Source organism: Mus musculus, chromosome 5 (genome assembly GCF_000001635.26).
Source record: "Mus musculus strain C57BL/6J chromosome 5, GRCm38.p6 C57BL/6J".
In the NCBI taxonomy this organism is placed as follows: Eukaryota; Metazoa; Chordata; class Mammalia; order Rodentia; family Muridae; genus Mus; species Mus musculus.
Window position 1 is genome coordinate 145,247,904 of NC_000071.6, and position 20,078 is coordinate 145,267,981.

Genomic DNA, 20,078 nt, shown 5'->3' on the forward strand with positions numbered 1-20,078 from the left:
AATGAGCTGAGCAGTTAATTCATTTGTTTTCATTTACCTGCATGCACGCTTTTATGTACATCTTCAAGCTTGGTTTTCACCACAGTTCTAATGTCTCAGGGTCTGATATGGCTGATTCTCAGGTTACAGGGTTTTTTGAAGTTCTTCCTATGGTATTAGTATTGTTAGCTCCCGCTGATCCTACTGGCTTCCAGAGCTGATGTCAGAGTTGGTTTGGCTTGGTTTAGTTTTAAGATAGGATTTCTCTGTATATCCCAGGTTGTAGTTCACCTGTCTCTTAAGTGCTGGTGCTAAAAGGCATGTGTCACCACCCAGCAGAAGAGAGTGTCTCATATCTTAATTTTTTTTTTTTTTTTTTTTTTTTTTTTTGAGACAGGGTTTCTCTGTGTAGCCCTGGCTGTCCTGGAACTCACTCTGTAGACCAGGCTGGCCTCGAACTCAGAAATCCGCCTGCCTCTGCCTCCCGAGTGCTGGGATTAAAGGCGTGCGCCACCACTGCCTGGCTTAATTTTTTAAAAAAAGTAATTGATGATTACTGATTAGCAGGTCAAACCCTCAGATTTTCTATCTCCTGCCCATACATCCCTGTCCCGTCATTAGTTTAGTTTCCCTATTCCTCAGCATTCTAAATTTGTTCTTAGCATTTTCTGTTAGCCAAACTAGCCAGTGGACATAGAACTTTTGACCTGAAGCAAAGTAAGTAACAGGAAGAAGCAGGCTTGATTCCTGGGTATGTGAAAAACTTAAAAATCTAGGGAGCCCTGGTTGAGTGTTAGAAGAGGTCCATCGCTTATTTATATATAAATGAGCGTCTTTATTTAACTTAGAGAAGGAGATGTTTAACTGGAGGCTTGCTTACAGTTTCAGATCTATGTCCATGATCATCATGGTGGGGAGCAGGGCTGCAGGTAAGACCAGGCGTGTAGCTCAGAGCTTACATCCTGATCTACAGGCAGGAAGCAGAGGAGCTGAGCTGAGAACGTGCTTTTGAAGCCTCAAAGCGCCATCCATCCCCTCCCTCCCTCAGTGAGGTACCACCAAGGCCTCATCATCATCTTCCCTAAATTACCTACAAACAGGCAACCAAACATCCAAATACGGGAGCTGTATGGGACCATTTCCATTCAAACCACAATGAAAATAGGATTGATTTACTTTTTTAATGACAAGGTCTCACTATACTACCGGAACTCTGATACACCCACCCTTTCTGTCTCCTGGGGTTGGGATTAAAGGTAGAATTTTTTGTGTATGTGTTAGTGTTTTTGCTTGCATGTTGTCTGTGCATCATGTGCATGCAATGTTTAATTTTTTTTTTTTTTTTTTCCCAAGACAGGGTTTCTCTGTATAGCCCTGGCTGTCCTGGAACTCACTGTAGACCAGGCTGGCCTCGAACTCAGAAATCCGCCTGCCTCTGCCTCCTGAGTCTTGAGTCCTGGGATTAAAGGCGTGCGCCACCACGCCCAGCCTTTTTTTAATTTTTTTTTTTTTTTTTTTTTTTTTTTGCATGCAATGTTTGTGAAGGGCAGAAGCTGGAGTTAGTCAATAGTGAGCTGCAAGTGCTGGGAATTGAATACTTTTTTTTTTTTAAATTCCTTGAACACACGATACTTTGACAACATGACTGTTTTGTAAGCAATACTAGGTTCTTGGGCCTATGACATCCCCTACTGTGAGTACATTTACAGTAGTAGGCGTAAATCCACGTGAAACAGCCTGATCTAACCAGAAAGTGGCAAGAGTATGGCATTTGAAAGTGCTGAATAAGGGAAATCTATAGAGGGGGGAAAAATCCTTACCCTAGAAAATGAATGTAAGTCTCCACCTGGCATTGAATCCAAGCTTCACTAGGCAAATGCTATACTAATAAGCTACATTTCCATCTCCACCCAGGTTTATGGTAGTTAGATGGAGTCCCCAGTTAGTTACTTTAGCAAAGTATGTCATTGCCACATTTGAAAAAACAGCTCCATCCATCCATCTTACCTAGTTGTTCTGTGTATGGTATCCGTACTAGCCAACATAGCAAATTGATCTAATCAAATTAATCTGGATTCAAGAGGACTGTGGGTTATTAATGCAGTGCTTTGGAAGTAGACATACGTGGGCTTTGCTCAACTCAAAAGTGTCCCTTGGATTTTATGCAACTTGCTATACAATAAAGACATAGTGAAAGGTAAATGTAAAAGGTAGCAGCCACTAGCAAGTGCTCAAAAAGTTAGTTTGTGAGGCCAGTGAAATGGCTCAGTAGGTAAGGCTGCTTGCTGCCCCGCCTGATGAACCTAGTTCCATCACTGGACTCCACATGGAGGAAGGAGAGGTCAGACTTCTACAAGTTACCCTTGAGCCTCTACAGTCCTGCCATGCACAGTCACACTCAAACACAACTTTACATTTTACATTTTTAAAAGTGGGTCTTGGAAGAGGGCTTAGTGACTAAGAGGACTTTATTTCCTGGGGGACCCAGGTTCAGTCCCTGGGAATCCTGATTTATGGTCACTGCACACATGTAATACATATAGGCGATATACCATACACATAAAAAAAGCCAGGCATGGTGGCGCACACCTTTAATCCCAGCACTTGGGAGGCAGAGGCAGGCGGATTTCTGAGTTCAAGGCCAGCCTTGTCTACAAAATGAGTTTCAGGACAGCCAGGGCTATACAGAGAAACCCTGTCTCGAAAAACAAAAACCCAAAAGTAAGATCCCCAGGTTAATATAAACACAGATGAAAACCAATTCATTCACAGAAGAATTAATTTAGTTGTGAGAAACTTGTAGTTTTTCTCAACCTATGGAGCATGACCACTTTGAGGGTCATATATCAGATATCCTGCATATCAGGTAATTTACATTTTGATTCATAACAGGCAAATAACAGTTCTAAAATAGGAACAAAGTTTTATGGTTGGGTGTCACCACAACATGAGGAATGGTATTAAAGGGTCATTGCACTAGGAAGGTTGGAAACCATTGGTCTAGAGTATGGAGATCCTACGTTCAGAGACCTGTCTAAAGAATAGGTACTGCCTCCTGTTGGAGTTACCAAACTCGCATCTGTCTCGTAACATCTGTGTCCTCCCTTCAGAATATGAGTCGGTGATTAATCTGAGACTAAAATAGATTTTTTTCAAGTGGTCAAAACAAAACACGTAAACCCCCAGCACTGTTATGTTTTCCATTCAGTTTTGACTTTGAAAAGAATGATCCCTTTGCATTTCACCCACGTTTGTAAATCGTCAGCATGAGTTTTAGAATATAAAGCTGCCTCTTCTGCTCACGTTGCCCGGCCCCCACTGCCTTTGTTACAGGGGGCTTGTTATGTGCCTGGGCTTTGGTTTGAATTGCACAGTTCAACGCATGCTTTTTGTGCTGCTTTGTGGTAGGCATGTAAAATAGTAAGAGGGGCGTGAGGACTAGTAACAGGTTAGTTGAAGCACCCAACAGCTGGGAGCTGTTGTTTCTGCACAATAAATGTGAACAATTCACCTTTTCTTGCCTTCCCCTTTCTCCCCTGCTTCATCACTTAAGAAGTAGGGTATCTGACTTGCTCTAAGGCTTTTCATCCTATTTCACTCACCGGAAGCAGCTGGAAATCTTTCTTCAGGTAGGTCTGGGAGGGGCTGGGTAAAGAACAGGCCTATGGAGTGCAGCCAGCGCGAATAGCTTGGCCTTGTGATTGCCGAGGTGGATGGTTATGGGGCTAGGGAATTGAGGGGAGGACTGACAGGGCTTACTTGGGGCCATGACAAAGAGGAAGCTGACTGTAAACCAGACTCCAGATCCAGCAAAGGTGGTGGGTATAGAAGCTCATAGGTGAAGACTGTGGACACCCAAAGCATTCCATTCCGGGTCTGGCACCTTGACAAGGCGTCATTGAGATGGACCTCTGAGCTGCCTCGGTGGGGCCTGGAAGTACAGGGGGATTTTGCCCCATCCCAGGGCTCCAGATCTGGACAATGTTGGAGGATGAGCATTATCTGTCAGGAGTTGGGTATGGTGAGCCAGTGAGTGCTGTGTCTGGGCAGTGCTCGCCTGGTGGGAGGACTTCTGGGGGTGGGTCTTGGGCCTGTGTTCCTGTGTTCCTGTGTCTTGGTTGGAGGTGTCTGGTTCTGTTTGGTTGTATCCCACTGAGGGTAATTGAGAAAGCTTTTGACAGCTTCCTCAGGAGTGGGTTGGTAGCTTCCCTCACTTTTACACCCTTGTCTGAAATAACTACATACCCATTAGTGGGTGTGGGTGTTGTTTTAAGTTTGAGACAGGGTCACTGTGCAGCCAACACTGGCCTGGAATTTACTTTGTAACTCGGGTCAGCCAGAAACTCATGAACTTTCTGCCTCAGCCTCCTTACTCCTGGACTTGTGTGCACAAACCATATACAGTTCTTGAGCTGTTTTTAAAGTTTATTTTTATAGGAGATCTCTGCTTTGGATCAGTATCTTCTAAGATGGGTCCCAGCCCATGGAGAACCCCCTGAGTGATGCCACTGGAGTCCATCCCCGGAGTGGGAGCCTTGCCAGACTAAAAGGGAGAAGCTGACCTAGATGGCTTATCTTTGTGGTATAGTTATCTGTTCTTCCAGAGAGATACGAAAGATTTAAAAAAAATTTTTTTTATTTAATGTATGAGTGCTCTGTTGCATATATATTCGCCTGTCTGAAGAGGGAATCATATCCCCCTATAGATGGTTGTAAGCCACCATGTGGTTACTGGGAATTGAACTCATGACCTCTGGAAGAGCAGCCAGTGCTCTTAACCGCTGAGCCATCTCACCAGCACGATACGAAAGATTTAACCCACACTCCTCAGCCACACAGTTCAGATTCTAGCAGGCCTTTAGACCTTCAGTGAACTGCTATACCTCTGGTATTTGTGAGAGCAGATCTTTAGATAGTTTATGGGTTTAAATGATTTTCCCTTCTAGAATCATCTTCACAAACACATTCAGAAAAAACAATGTGCTGACTATCTGTATAAGCTTTAGTCCAGCAAGGATAACACTTAAAATTTTCTGTCACACTTTCCTAAAGACAAATAGATATTTATTTCATGTTTAGGTAAGGGAAAAAAATGAACAACAACTCTTTTTTTTTTTTTTCTTTCTTTCTTTTTTGGACCATGCTGGTCTTGAACACCGAGATCAGCCTCTGATTTCTGAGTGCTGGGATTAAAGGCATGTACTAGCACATTCAAGATTTGATACCAAAAAAGGCTCTATTTTAAACCCAACTAACCAAAATCTTATCCTAGCCTGAGACATTTGAACAGTGTGACATATAATTAAAATTATTATACATTTTTAAATATTTATTTATTATATATATATGAGACACACCAGAAGAGGGCATCCCATTACAAATGGTTTTGAGCCACCATGTGGTTGCTGGGAATTGAACTTAGGACCTCTGGAAGAGCAGTCAGTACTCTTTAACTGCTCAGCCGTCTCTCCAGCCCAGTTAAAATTATTTTTAAGCCTCCTGCGTTTTAAAGTACTTACTGTAAATATTTTTGCCATTAGAGGAGGGTGTAGGGCTGGGGCTGTTGAGTCAGCAGAGTGCTGGGCTGCTGCAGAGACGATGCTGAATTCCATCCCAGCACTAGGAAGGTGGCGGCAGGAGGATCAGAAATTCAAGGTATTCTTGAATACATAGTGAGTTCAAAGCCATCCTGGACTACATAAGACCTTGTCTTAAACCTAAAAGAAGCATTGGCTAGATAGTGAAAGACCCTGAAGGGAGATCCTCACTCAAGTCTTGGGATAATAGCGGACCCCCAAGAACTCACGAGAGTCCAAACTTGATGCAAACCACACGAGGCTTTATTCGGGGAAAGCCAGAGCTCTGGGGACAACTTGTATCCCATGCAGGGGTAGAGGAGTTGACCCCGAGGGGAAAGGGCCCCCAGTTTTTATAGGCCCTCAGGGGGGAAAGGAGAAGGGGGAAGTAGGGGATTTCCAGATCTAAACAATGTCTATTCAAAAACAATTTCTCAAGAAATGGGTATGGGAGGGGTATAAGGAAAGAGTCTGGTGCAGGTGCAGCAACTCTGATTGGCCCCGGCTGTGGTTGCTGGGGAGATTTCCCAACTCTTCCCCAGCAACCAATATTACAAACACCTGGCAGTGGGCTTCATCAGTGGGCACACACATGGGTTCAAGGAATGGTCAGAACATTGTCAGACACACGGTGACTTAGGGTTTTACTGCTGTGAACAGACACCATGACCAAGGCAAGTCGTATAAAAAAACAATATTTAATTGGGGCTGGCTTACAGGTTCAGAGGTTCAGTCCATTTATCATCAAGGTGGGAGCATGGCAGTATCCAGTCAAGCATGGTGCAGGCAGAGCTGAGAGTTCTACATCTTCATCCAAAGGCTGCTAGTGGAAGACTGACTTCCAGGCAACTGGGGTGAGAGTCTTAAGCCCACACCCACAGTGACACACCTACTTCAACCAGGTCACACCTATTCCAACAAGGCCACACCTCCAAATGGTGCCACCTCCATTGGTCCAAGAATATACAAACCATCACATTCCACTCCCTGGCCCTCATAGACTTGTTCAAAAACATGAGTCTATGGGGACCATACTTAAACATAGCATAATGCAAATGCATTCAGTCCAACTTTCAAAGTCCTCATAGTCTATAGCAGTCTCAACAGTGTTAAAAGTACAAAGTTCAAGGGCTCTTCTGAGATTCATCCAACTAATTAACTGTAATCTTCAAAGCAAGGCAGGAAACCAGCTGGGCAAACTCCAAACTCTGCATCTCCATGGCTGATGTCAAAGCAGTCTTCAGATCTCCCTTCCTTTTTCATCTTTGTTGATTGCAACAAACTGCTTTCTCCTGGGCTGGTTCCACTCCCTGTTCGCAGCTTTCCTCAGCATGTATCCCATGGCTCTAGCATCTTTAACATCTTTGAGTCTCCAAGGCAATTTCAATGTTACAGCTTCTTGTTCCAGTGTCTGGGATTCCACTTCATCTTTTGGACTCCTCCTAAGGGCTGCTGGCATCAAATCTTCAGCTCTGCCCTCTGTAGCACTCTAAACTCAGGTTGATCCATTCCACTACGGCTGCTGTTCTCGGTGATCATCCCATGGTACTGACATCTCCAATACACTGGGGTATTCCACTCCAACTAGGCTTCACCAATAGCCTCTCATAGGCTCTCTTCATGGTGCCAAGCATCAAATCCTTTGCCTAACCCCTTCAGTCCTGGGCCATCAACTACAGCTGAGGCTACACATTCTCCAATGGCCTTCCATGACCTCTCACAGTGCCAAGCCTCAGCTGTTCTTCATGACACCTTCATGCCTTCAAAACCAGTACCACCTGGGTGGCTCTTACACATTACCAAGTTCAGCTGCAGCACAAGGTACAACCTTGGCTATCTCTGGAAGACAGCTTCTTTGTGCTCCCAGAAAACAACTCCCAGATTTCAACTCAGTGATGCTGGTCTCTTCTTAATCACTGCTAGTTTCTTAGACCCAGCTAACCAGCATCAATTTTCCCAGTAGTTCCTTCCATTCCTAACTCTAGAGCCAATGGCTGAAGCTGCCGAGTTCTGCTGCTTACAGGAACTAGAACATGATCCCCTTGTACTAGTACATTATGACTGGCTTTATGTTTTCCAAATCCTTCACTGCCTAAGCTTGGCTATCCTAGTTCTTGCTCTGTAGATTGACCTTGAATGCCTGTCTCATGGGGTTAAAGGTGTGTACCACCATGCCTGGATCTAAATTCAGCTGGGTAGAATCTTGTCCCATGGTCCCACTCCCTTAATCTGTTATTCCCTAGAACATAGGATTTTGCTCCATTTCACTTCCTGGTATGCCTTTAATACTCAAACCATATATTTTATATTTTGCCTTTCTAAGCTTGCTATGCTTGTTCAAACTTCTCTTTGTGAGACTTAACCAGAGAACAAAGTCTCTGCTGGGCTTTTTTGAAACTTCCTTTGTCAGTGCAATTAATGCAATTAATCCAAGTCTCTTCACCTTACCGTCAGGCAGACTTTTCAGACAAGGGCAAAAAAGTAGCCCAAAATACCAAAATACCAAAATACCAGGAAAACAGTCTATGTCACATACTGAAATTCTCCTTTGAAATCTCTTGGGCCAAGTCAACACAGTTCAAATTACTCCCAGCAACAAAGTCTTCCATATTCCTACTAGAATGACCCATTAAGCCCCATTTAAAGCATTCCACTGAGTTCCAAATCCATGTCCAAAAATCCACATTTTTTTCAAATAAAAGCATGGTCAGGTTTATCACAGCAATACCCAAGTCCCTGGTACCAACTTCTGACTTAGGGTTTTACTGCTGTGAACAGACCCCATGACCAAGGCAAGTCTTATTAAAAAAAAAACAAAACAACAACAACATTTAATTGGGGCTGGCTTACACGTTCAGAGGTTCAGTCCATTATCATCAAGGTGGGAGCATGGCAGTATCCAGTCAAGCATGGTGCAGGCAGAGCTGAGAGTTCTACATCTTCATCCAAAGGCAGCTAGTGGAAGACTAACTTCCAGGCAACTGGGGTGAGAGTCTTCACAGTGACACACCTACTCCAACCAGGTCACACCTATTCCAACAAGGCCACACCTCCAAATGGTGCCACCTCCATTGGTCCAAGAATATATAAACCATCACACACGGGTTCAAGGAGTGGCTAGAGCATTATGCACCTCTATTTTTCTAAATCAGTGAAGCTAGTTCTGCTAACAATGAAATCTATTTTGCCAATTTCAGGGCTTCTGTGACCTTTTACATTCTGTCAGGATCTTTCATTCCCCGCTTCTTCTAGTTACTAGTTCTAATCTTAGAACTAAACTGCAATCTCTTCTTCAAGGTTCTGCAGAGACTGGTATTGTTGTCTTAGTACTAACAGCTGGACAGCACCAATCCTTTCTCTAACAAAGGTCACCAATTTGTTAAGAATTAGTGGGCCACATGTCAGCAGTAAGAGCAAAATTATTAGAGGGCCCATCAGAGTAGAGATGAGGGTGGTCAACCAAGGAGATTTATTCTTCAGGAGCTCGCTTTACGTGAGAGGCATGAATCTAAGCAGAGATGCCTTCTACTTTGACAGCAGTGGGGGTGGTCAGCAGCACGATGTAAGGGCCTTTCCAATGAGGTTCTAGATTCCCAGCTCGGTGTCGTCAGATGAGAACTGCGTCTCCCACCTGGAACTGGTATGGTACCATTAATTCTGGTTCGTAGGCCTCGAACTGCTCCCAGGTGGTGTTTCTGACCACTTCTAGGGCTTTCATGCGTGTAAACAGTGGAGGACCAGGGTTAAATTCTAGAGGATCTAACACTCTCCCCACTTCATTGAGTGGGAGAGGCCCCCCCGTACAGGATTTCATATGGAGTGAGCTTAAATTTTCCCAGTGTGTTCCTGATGGGGAACAAGGCAAAGGGAAAGAGAGCTGTCCAGTTATTCCCGCCGGTCTCTAAGGTCAATTTAGTCAAGGTCTCTCTTAGAGTTCTATTCATCCTTTCTACCTGTCCTGAACTCTGGGGTCTATAAGCACAATTTAATTTCCAATCAATCCCCAGTTGGATGGCCAGTTCCTGGCTTACCTGTGCAACAAAGGCGGGTCCATTGTCAGACCCTATTACCTTAGGTATTCTGAACCGTGGAAAAATTTCTTCTAGGATCTTCTTAACCACAACATTGGCAGTTTCTTTTTTCGTTGGGTTGGCCTCCACCCATCCTGAAAAGGTATCTATAAGAACTGCTATTTGTGTAGATGTTGATGGGCCTAACAGCCTTCTGAAGGGCCTTCTACTAGGAAGCTGCTTCTGTGTACCAGTTTGGAACGCCTGGCCACGGCTGGTCGCGTAGATCACTATGGATCCCAGTTTCTTCCGCAAGGATGTCTGCACAGCAGTGAACGGGTGAGGAATTGTCCATTTCAGGCCGGAGGGTAGCAGGATTAAGGATAGCAGGAGGAGCAAACACGACCCATTCAGTCAGCAACAGACTCTAGTAGTGGGTCATTCAGGCGTTTGTCACGCATTGGTCTGTGGGCTGGCAGATAATGCTTCAAGAGAGTGGGAGGCTACCACAGTTATTTGTTGTCTCAAAGTTAACTTGTCGGCATATTTAACGAGTAAGGCTACTGCAGCAATGGCCTTTAAACATGTGGGCCATCCGCTGGCCACTGGGTCCAGCTTCTTAGACAAATATGCCACGGGCCTCTTCCACGACCCTAGAGCCTGAGTAAGAACTCCTCTGGCCACCCCTGCCCTCTTATCAACATAGAGGATGAAGGGTTTGGTTAGATCTGGCACAGTCAACAGTGCCTCTTTAATATTTTCAAAGCCTCTCAGATATTCTGATGTCCATCTGAATTCTCCACTTTCCTTGGTCAGGGGGTACAAGGGGCAGCCAGTGTTGCAAACCCAGGTATCCAAAGTCTGCAGAACCCAGTGGTGCCCAAGATTCTTTTACCTGTCTTAGAGTAGCCTGTGCCGTTATTTGAGTCACAGTCCTTTTTCTTTGCAATAGGCACATTGGTCCTTCTCTAAAGTCTTCTGGAGCCAGGCGTGGTGGTGCACGCCTTTAATCCCAGCACTCGGGAGGCAGAGGCAGGCGGATTTCTGAGTTCGAGGCCAGCCTGGTTTACAAAGTGAGTTCTAGGACAGCCAGGGCTACACAGAGAAGCCCTGTCTCGAAAAACAAAACAAAAAAACCAAACAAAAAACCCCAAAACAAAAACAAAACAAAACAAAACAAAACAAAAAACCAAACAACAAAACCAAAAGAAAAGAAAAGAAAACAAAAAAACAAAACAGTCTTCTGGACGGATCTTCTTCCTCCAGGTCTAGGTTCCCTGTTGCCCAGGTACGCTGTCTGTCTATTCTCAGGCCTGTGCTCTCCTACTACTGCGACCAATATCCTGCTTAAGTTCCTCTCCTGTCTTCTATCCCTTTTATTCTCCCTCTCTTCTTCTTTGCGCTTTTCCCTCTCTTTCTTCTATTCCTCTGTCTCTCTCTTGTGATACACCTTTTCTGCCTCCTTGACTAAATCTTGTAAAACCATGGCATGTAATCCTTCTAGTCTCTGTAACTTTCTCTTAATATCTGATGCTGATTGCCCTATAAAAGCCATAGCAACCATGGCTTGTTGACCCTCAGAGGTCGGGTCAAAAGGAGTATAGCGCCTATAAGCTTCCATCAATCTTTCCAGAAAAATAGACAGGGGCTCGGTAGGGCCCTGCATCACCTCTTACCTTAGCCAAATTGGTGGGGCATCTCGTGCTCCCTTTAAACCCGCGACCAGAGCCCAGCGGTAAACTGCCAACTTCTCACTACCTTGAGCCATGTTGTAGTTCCAATCTGGCTGGTTCAGAAGGAACCCAGCATTAATCTCATTAGGTAGGTTGGTTGAGACCCTATTCACTCTGGGAACATTTTTCCAAGCCTCCAGGAGAATGTGCTCTTTAACTTCAGTGGTAAACAGAACCTGGAGGAGCTGCTGACAATCATCTCAAGTGGGTTATTAAGAAAACATAAGAGACTCTATCAGCCCAGTCAGGCTGGCCAGATTCTCGGAAAAGGAGGCATGGTTAGCTTTGCAATTTTACAAATCAGCCGATGAAAAAGGCCAATATTGTAGGGTCTGCAGAGATAGTGGGTCCATGGGCAGGTCGCCCACAGCTCACCAAGGAAAAGCAGAAGTGGTGTCAGGAGCTCCATCTGCTGGGGGACTCTGGGCTCCAGGTCCCGGCCGCTGGTCCTCCAGCTGGGCCACCAGCGGTCCCAAGGCCGGGTGCAGAGACCTGTGCAGGAATGGGACCCAGTGGGGGTAGAAGATAGGGCAGATGGGGAGGAGATTCTGGCCACTCAGGAGGCCCCTCAATATTAGGATAGATCTTGGGGGGAACTGTGGGTTGAAGAGGAGGCTCCATTTCAGGTGGAATCTTTGGTTTTGCTCTTGTTTCATGAAGAGTCAGGGCTCAGGAGCCTGACCTACGCTGGGGAATCCATGGTTTGATCCATGATGTTGGATTCTGGACAAGGTCCTGCCAGACAGTAATATAAGGCTGTTGATCCGGGTGGGACCCAGGTCCACTCTGAAAAACAATGGCTTTAACTTCAAAGATAAGAGTCAAATTAAAAGTCCCCTCTGGTGGCTATCCTACATCAAAAGCCGGCCACTAGGAGGTGCAAAAATCTACCAAGGTCCTTTCTTAATTTCTACTGAAAGATTATGGGCCCTTGACCTAACTTCAGTCCAGTGGTCTAAGGTCAAACTTAGGGGGGGCTTGTTACAGTCTGTCCCATTGTCCAAATCACAGAAAACACAAAATAGACACAAAACACACACACACACACACACACACACACACACAGACACACACACACTGACAAATGCCCCAAACAGACACAAACACACACACACACACTGACAAATGCCCATCTTCTAATGGACAGACAAAACCAACTCAGAAATGCAAAAGGTCAGGAAAGTACGTAAGTCCTCCAATCTAGGAAGACTACCGACTCTTCACTCCCCACTCCAGATGGACTCCTGGAGTCCTTCCCCTCGCTCCGGGGCATCCCCCAGGAGTGGCAGCCGGTGATTCCAGCACATCTGCTGTTCGCACTCCATGCCTCACCCCGAGGCGCGGGTCTCCATTTCTCATGAAACATCACGGCTGCAAATTTCAGCACCGAACATCGCCGGCTCACAGAAATATTTTTAGACAACAAATCTCACCTCCAAGTGGGTCTTCGGAGATGTGGGTGGTCGCGCCAATCCTGGGACAAGCCCCCAATGAAAGACCCCCAAAGGGAGACCCTCATTCAAGTCTCGGGATAATAGTGGACCCCCAAGAACTCACGAGAGTCCAAACTTGATGCAAACCACACGAGGCTTTATTTGGGGAAAGCCAGAGCTCTGGGGACGACTCGTATCTCATGCAGGGGTAGAGGAGTTGATCCCGAGGGGAAAGGGGTCCCAGTTTTTATAGGCCCTCGGGGGGGAAAGGAGAAGGGGGAAGTAGGGGATTTCCAGATCTAAACAATGTCTATTCTAAAGTGATTTCTCAAGAAATGGGTATGGGAGGGGTATAAGGAAAGAGTCTGGTGCAGGTGCAGCAAATCCGATTGGCCCCGGCTGTGGTTGCTGGGGAGATTTTCCAACTCTTCCCCAGCAACCAATATTACAAACACCTGGCAGTGGGCTTCATCAGTGGGCACACACATGGGTTCAAGGAATGGTCAGAACATTGGCAGACACACAGTGACTTAGTTAGGGTTTTACTGCTGTGAACAGACACCATGACCAAGGCAAGTCGTATAAAAAAACAATATTTAATTGGGGCTGGCTTACAGGTTCAGAGGTTCAGTCCATTTATCATCAAGGTGGGAGCATGGCAGTATCTAGTCAAGCATGGTGCAGGCAGAGCTGAGAGTTCTACATCTTCATCCAAAGGCTGCTAGTGGAAGACTGACTTCCAGGCAACTGGGGTGAGAGTCTTAAGCTCACACCCACAGTGACACACCTACTCCAACCAGGTCACACCTATTCCAACAAGGCCACACCTCCAAATGGTGCCCCTTAACAGAGGAATGGATACAAAAAAATGTGGTACATTTACACAATGGAGTACTACTCAGCTATTAAAAGGAATGAATTTATGAAATTCCTAGGCAAATGGATGGACCTGGAGGGCATCATCCTGAGTGAGGTAACACATTCACAAAGGAACTTACACAATATGTACTCACTGATAAGTGGATATTAGCCCAAAACCTAGGATACCCAAGATATAAGATACAATTTGCTAAACACATGAAACTCAAGAAGAAAGAAGACTGAAGTGTGGACACTATGCCCCTCCTTAGAATTGGGAACAAAACACCCATGGAAGGAGTTACAGAGACAAAGTTTGGAGCTGAGACGAAAGGATGGACCATCTAGAGACTGCCATATCCAGGGATCCACCCCATAATCAGCTTCCAAACGCTGACACCATTGCATACACTAGCAAGATTTTATCGAAAGAACCCAGATGTAGCTGCCTCTTGTGAGACTATGCCGGGTTCTAGAAAACACAGAAGTGGATGCTCACAGTCAGCTATTGGATGGATCACAGGGCTCCCAATGGAGGAGCTAGAGAAAGTACCCAAGGAGCTAAAGGGATCTGCAACCCTATAGGTGGAACAATATTATGAACTAACCAGTACCCCGGAGGTCTTGACTCTAGCTGCATATGTATCAAAAGATGGCCTAGTCAGCCATCACTGGAAAGAGAGGCCCATTGGACATGCAAACTGTATATGCCCCAGTACAGGGGAACACCAGGGCCAAAAAAATGGGAATGGGTGTGTAGGGAAGTGGGGGGGGGTATGGGGGACTTTTGGGATGGCATTGGAAATGTAATTGAGGAAAATATGTAATAAAAAATATAAAAAAAAGAAAATGAAAAAAAATAAATTATACATTGTAAATTTAAATAAAGAAGGACAAAATTTCTGAAAGTACTTGTTTTGGGCAGTGTCATTACAGTTATTCTAAGGAGCCTGGAGAGATGGCTCAGTGGATAAGACTGATGACTGCTCTTGTAGAAGACCCAGATTCAGTTCTCAGACCCCACAGAACCCACATCTGGCAGCTCACAGTTCCAGCTCCAGATGCCCTCATCCCACAAGTAGACACATACGTATACACAGAATTAAGACCAACTAATTGCAATGTATTTATTTATGTATGTATCTTGGAGGGATAACCTGTTTCCTTTTAATTTTTTGTTTGTTTTGAGATAGGACCTCACTATGTGGCCAAGGATGACCTCCAACTCCTGATCCTCCTGCATTCACCTTCCAAGAGCTTTAATTTTAGCAGTGCTATCATACCTGGCCTCAAGTGTTTTTAAAAACTGTTAAAAAAAATTGGAGCCGGGCTCAGGTATATTGCCTAGTGGTTAAAGCCCTTGCTGTACCTTTAATCCTAGTACACAGAAAGCAGACCCTATGAATTTGAGGCCAAATTGGCCTACATGATGGGAGATATTCTGTCTCAAATAACGGTGATGATTACCAAGGAAGACCTCTGCATGAGTGTAAAGACTCACTGAGCATGCACACCCAGGGCATGCACATCCATTGAAGGTTTGAAGTGCTGGCTTCCTAGGTGAACCTAGCCACCTGGGCACAGGACTGTTACTTATATCATCCACTTGGGTCACTGCTAATCTCCTTAGCCAGAGTGAAATGAGACTGTGACCCTAGCTGGGCCAATCAGAATGTTTCCCTGGGAGATTCTGAATGTGGGCTGATATGGGGGTAAGGAAGAAATTGTTTTCCTTAGAGTGGCTAAGGCTTAGGGCATGAGTCTGGAGGCTGATGACATTCAGGGAGTTGAGACCCAAAAGTGGGTAGATAACCCTTCTGGGATCGTGGGATCTCATTAATGAAGACCTGGACTGCCTGAGCTAAGTCAGATGCACTGATGAGGCCTGCTGTATACTTTTGACCGACAGACAGACAGATGACAGACCATCCTGTCGATTATGGTCCATTCACACTACCTCTTCTTTGGTTCTTTGGGGAGGGCGAGATGTCCAGCCAGATCCTGCCTCAAGGTTTTTTTGTTTTTGTTTTTGTTTTTGTTTTTTTTTTTTTGGACAGGGTTTCTCTGTGTAGCCCTGGCTGTCCTGGAACTCACTCTGTAGTGTAGACCAGGCTGGCCTCGAACTCAGACATCCACCTCCCTCTGTCTCCCAAGTCCTGGGATTAAAGGCATGCACCACCTTGCCTGGCCCTGCCTCAGGTTTTATTAAGAGATTTTTAAAAATCGTTTTATTGTTTTAAATATGTATAGGTGGGTATCTGCACAGGAATAGAGGCACCTGTAAAGGCCAGAAGTCACAGGTCCCCTCGGAGCTGGAGTTATAGGCAGTTGTGTGCTGTATGTCATGAGGGCTTGGAACCCAGCTCTCAGGCCCTGAAAGGGAGTAAACCACATCTCTAGCCCTGGGGCTTTTTTTTTTTTTTTTTTGAAACAGGATCTCATGTAGTACAGGCTGGCCTCTAATTTACTACATAACATTAGGTAACCTTAAATTTCTGATCCTCCGGTCTTTATCTCCTAAGGATTAAGGTATTTGTAACCGTGCATGGTCTGTGAGGTGCTAGAGATTGAACCTAGGGCCTTATACATATAGGTAAGCCTTTTTTCCAACTTAGCCCCAGCTCCATGATACTGGCATTTCACATCTTACTAGTTATATTGGATGTGGCGGTGCATGCCTTTGATTCCAGCACTCAGGAGGTAGAGGCCAGCCTGATCAACACAGCAAGTTCCAGGCTAGCCAGGGCTACACAGAGAACCTTGTCACAAACTAAAATAACAACAACAACAACAACAAAGAACAACTTATCCAGGTGGTGGTGGTGCACGCCTTAATCCCAGCACTTGGGAGGCAGAGGCAGGTGGATTTCTGAGTTCAAGGCCAGACTGGTCTACAAAGTGAATTCCAGGACAACCAGGGCTACACAGAGAAACCCTGTCTTGAAAAACAAACAAACAAACAAACAAACAAACAAACAAACAAACAACAACAACACCCCCCAACTTTATGGGTTACTTATGGAGATTGTGGAGGTTTGAATAAGGATGGCCCCTAAGAACTCAGTTATCTGAATGCTTGCTTAGACTCTAGGGAGTGGGTATCTGCATAGGAATGGAGGCAACTATGAAGTCCAGAAGTATCTGGTCCCCTGGGAGCTCTTTGAAAGGTTTAGAAGGATTGGGATGTATGGCCTTGTTGGAGGGACTGTGTCACTGAGTGTACTCTTTGATATTTCAAAAAACCGTGTCAGGTCTGGGCTCACATTCTCTGCATGTGGATCAACATGTAGCGGTCAACTACTGCTCTAGTACCATGCCTGCCAGGCTTCCCACCATGTTGGTAATAGACTAAGCTCTGAAACTGTAAGCCAGCCACCAATTAAATAAATACTTTAAAAAAACCAAACAAACAAGAATTGTCTTGGTTATGGTGTATAATCACAGCAGTAGAACAGTGACCAAGAGAGAAAGAGAAAGAAAATCATGTGCTATGTAGGAAAATGGATGGATCTGGTGAGCATTTGATACAACATGAGCCAGACTCTGGAAGAGAGGCATGAAACTGTTTCTTTGATGTGGAAGATGGATTTGAAGAAAATACAACACGAACATAGATTTGAACAGTGCAGAAACCTACAGAAGGGAAGAAAAAGAAAAAAGAGGGTAACAGTAGCCAAGTAGTGGTGGCACACGCCTTTAATTCCAGTACTTGGGAGGAAGGGGCAGGCAGATCTCTGAGTTCAAGGCCAGCCTGGTCCACAGAGTGAGTTTCAGGACAGCCAGAGCTACACAGAGAATCCCTGTCTCAAACACAAAGTGACAGAAAGTGAAAATTGTCAACGTTCATTGACAATCTCATTCACATAGATGAGAGGGTCATAGGGAGACCCATTTTGTACAGTTAATATGCACTAATGCAAAACAGTAGCCTGGCAAGACAGTTTAGTAGATAAAGGCATGCAATATGCCAGGCCTGACAACATGAGTTTGATTTCTGGGAGCCACACTGTAGTCAAAGAGAATCAAATCCTCTATGTTGTCCTCCACATGCACCACATGTACTTTATGACATCACACACACACACACACACACACACACACACACACACACACACAGAGACAGACAGACATACAACCCTAATACTCACACACATACCCTCATACACTCACACACACATGCTCACACACACACTGAAATGTAATTTTTTTTTGTAGAAAACAAAATGGAACATTTATTTTTTCTTAAACTCAAAGGCAAGACTAAGTAGATAGGGTAAGAAATGAAATATAAATACAAGGTCAGTCCTAGCCCTGTTTACCCAAGGCAGCATAACCAAATTGACTGGTAGAGAGACTACCTGGTAAACAGATGATTTATCAATGGAGTTTCCGGTCTGGACTATTGTATATTCTTTCATCTCCTCTCCTCTTGCACATTGGTGGACTACAAACAAAACATGAGTTGACATTGACTGTCCCATCAAATCTTGGCCAGTTAGTCCCTCCATGGCAACCTGAGACTCTTTGTATGTTTCATACTCAACTAGATATCCTCCTACCAGTATCTCACGTGCCTGTCCAAATTAAGGCGGATGCTTTTTATTTCCACATGTTCAGCGAATTTGTCATGGATATCTTCTTCAGTGGGTTCTTCGTGGACTCCAGTGACAAAGAGAATTCAATCTTCAAGAGAGCACTGTGGTCCAGGTTCACCGCCCTCCTGCCCCATACTGTCATAGTTCTCCTGCATGTGTGCTCGGGACCCCTCTTTGGAGCCAAAGCTGCGGCCCTTCCGTTTCTTTGCTTTTTCTTTTAGCTTGTGGATGCTTTCATCTCCATCCTCATCCATGGAGAACTCCTCACCCCCTGATTTGTGAAGATCCAGTGAAAGCACCTAGTGGGGAAACCCCCACTCGAGTCCCAAGTCGGAGCGCACCCAAAGAATCACGAGAGACCGTCTTGATGTAAACACACAAGGTAGTTTAATGACAGAGTTCCGGGCCGACACGTATCTCACGCAGGAGACAGGGGTGTCGTTCACGAGGCTCAAAAGTTAGGGGTTTATATAGGAAAAGAGTGGGGGTAGGGGAAGAATTGGCACAGCTTCACACAATTGGGCAGTTTAAACATCAGTGAGCAGTATGTGACAGTAACTCTAAAGGGAGGGTGTTTATCTTGGTTGGCAGGGCATCTGGCTAAGCTCAAACCATATCAGCAGGTGGCCCATTACTCATCTGAGCTTGTCTGGAGATTGTCTTTGTGTGCCTTTCTTATCTCAATGGCTAGTTGGTTCCTGGGATGATTTTACAGCCTTTGTTCTTTGCTCTAGGCCCAAAAAGCCCTCCTAACTAGCAAGCCACGTGAGTCATGGACCTTGAATTTTAATTTTCTTTCACCAGCACGTCTGCCATCTTGCTTCTCTCTGGGCTCTCTGTTAAAATGTAATTTTTAAAAGGAAGGAAGTCTGGTTGGACCTGGTTGCTCCAGCCTGTAATGTTATTTGCTTGGAAGGCAGTAGTAGGAGGGTCCCAAGGTCACAGCTTGCCAGAGCAACTTTTTGTGACCATGTTCTAAAAACGAGGAAGAAAAAAAGTTGAAAAAGGTCAGGGGCATTTCACAAGGCCTAGGCTGAAACTACTATAGTTCCCCCACCCCATATGGGAGAGGGAGAGGAAGAGGGAGAAGGAGAGGGAGAATGCAGTATAGAGCAATATACAAAAATACCACCTCCACCCAGAATGATAATTGCATCCACTGTAGAGTGTAACCAGAGAAAAGACTGCCTTGTATCCAGCCCAGTGTGGGGCTTCCTGTGGCTAAAACCCACCCCATCCCAGGACTAGATGTCTCTTGTTTTCACCCAGAGCCCAGTTCTTTTTTTTTTTTTTTTTTTTTTAGATTTATTTATTTATTATATGTAAGTACATTGTAGCTGTCTTCAGACACTCCAGAAGAGGGCATCAGATCTTGTTACAGATGGTTGTGAGCCACCATGTGGTTGCTGGGATTTGAACTCCGGACCTTCGGAAGAGCAGTCGGGTGCTCTTACCCACTGAGCCATCTCACCAGCCCCAGAGCCCAGTTCTTTAGAGTGGTTAAAACCATCCAGGCAGAGGTATGATTTGAGGCACGGAGAGAGATCCCTGAAAAGGAACCAAGACATAGCGATTTGGAGTACTGGGAGATGGTGGAGGTATTCCATGTGTGCAGAGAGGCACATGGGACTGGGGATAGGAACTGTGGAGTCTTGGAGGGTTTTTTTTTCCCCTTAGGTTTTTCAAGACAGGGTTTTTCTGTGTAGTTCTGGCTGTCCTGGAACTAGTTCTGTAAAGCAGGCTAGGCCTCAAACTCACAGAGATCTGCCTGCCTGTGTCTCCCAAGGGCTGGGATTAAAAGTGTGTGCCACCACCACTGGGTAGTGCTTGAAGAACTTTATGAAAGGAAAGGTAGGTTCATGGGATGAAATTGATGTGTGTTGGGGGGCAGGGG

General features: G+C 45.2%; 1 pseudogene; it reads right to left on the reverse strand.

The window, feature by feature from the left end:
• Window positions 1–17,966: 17,966 nt before the first annotated feature.
• Gm9710 lies at window positions 17,967–19,650 on the reverse strand (annotated as a pseudogene).
• Window positions 19,651–20,078: the final 428 nt, after the last annotated feature.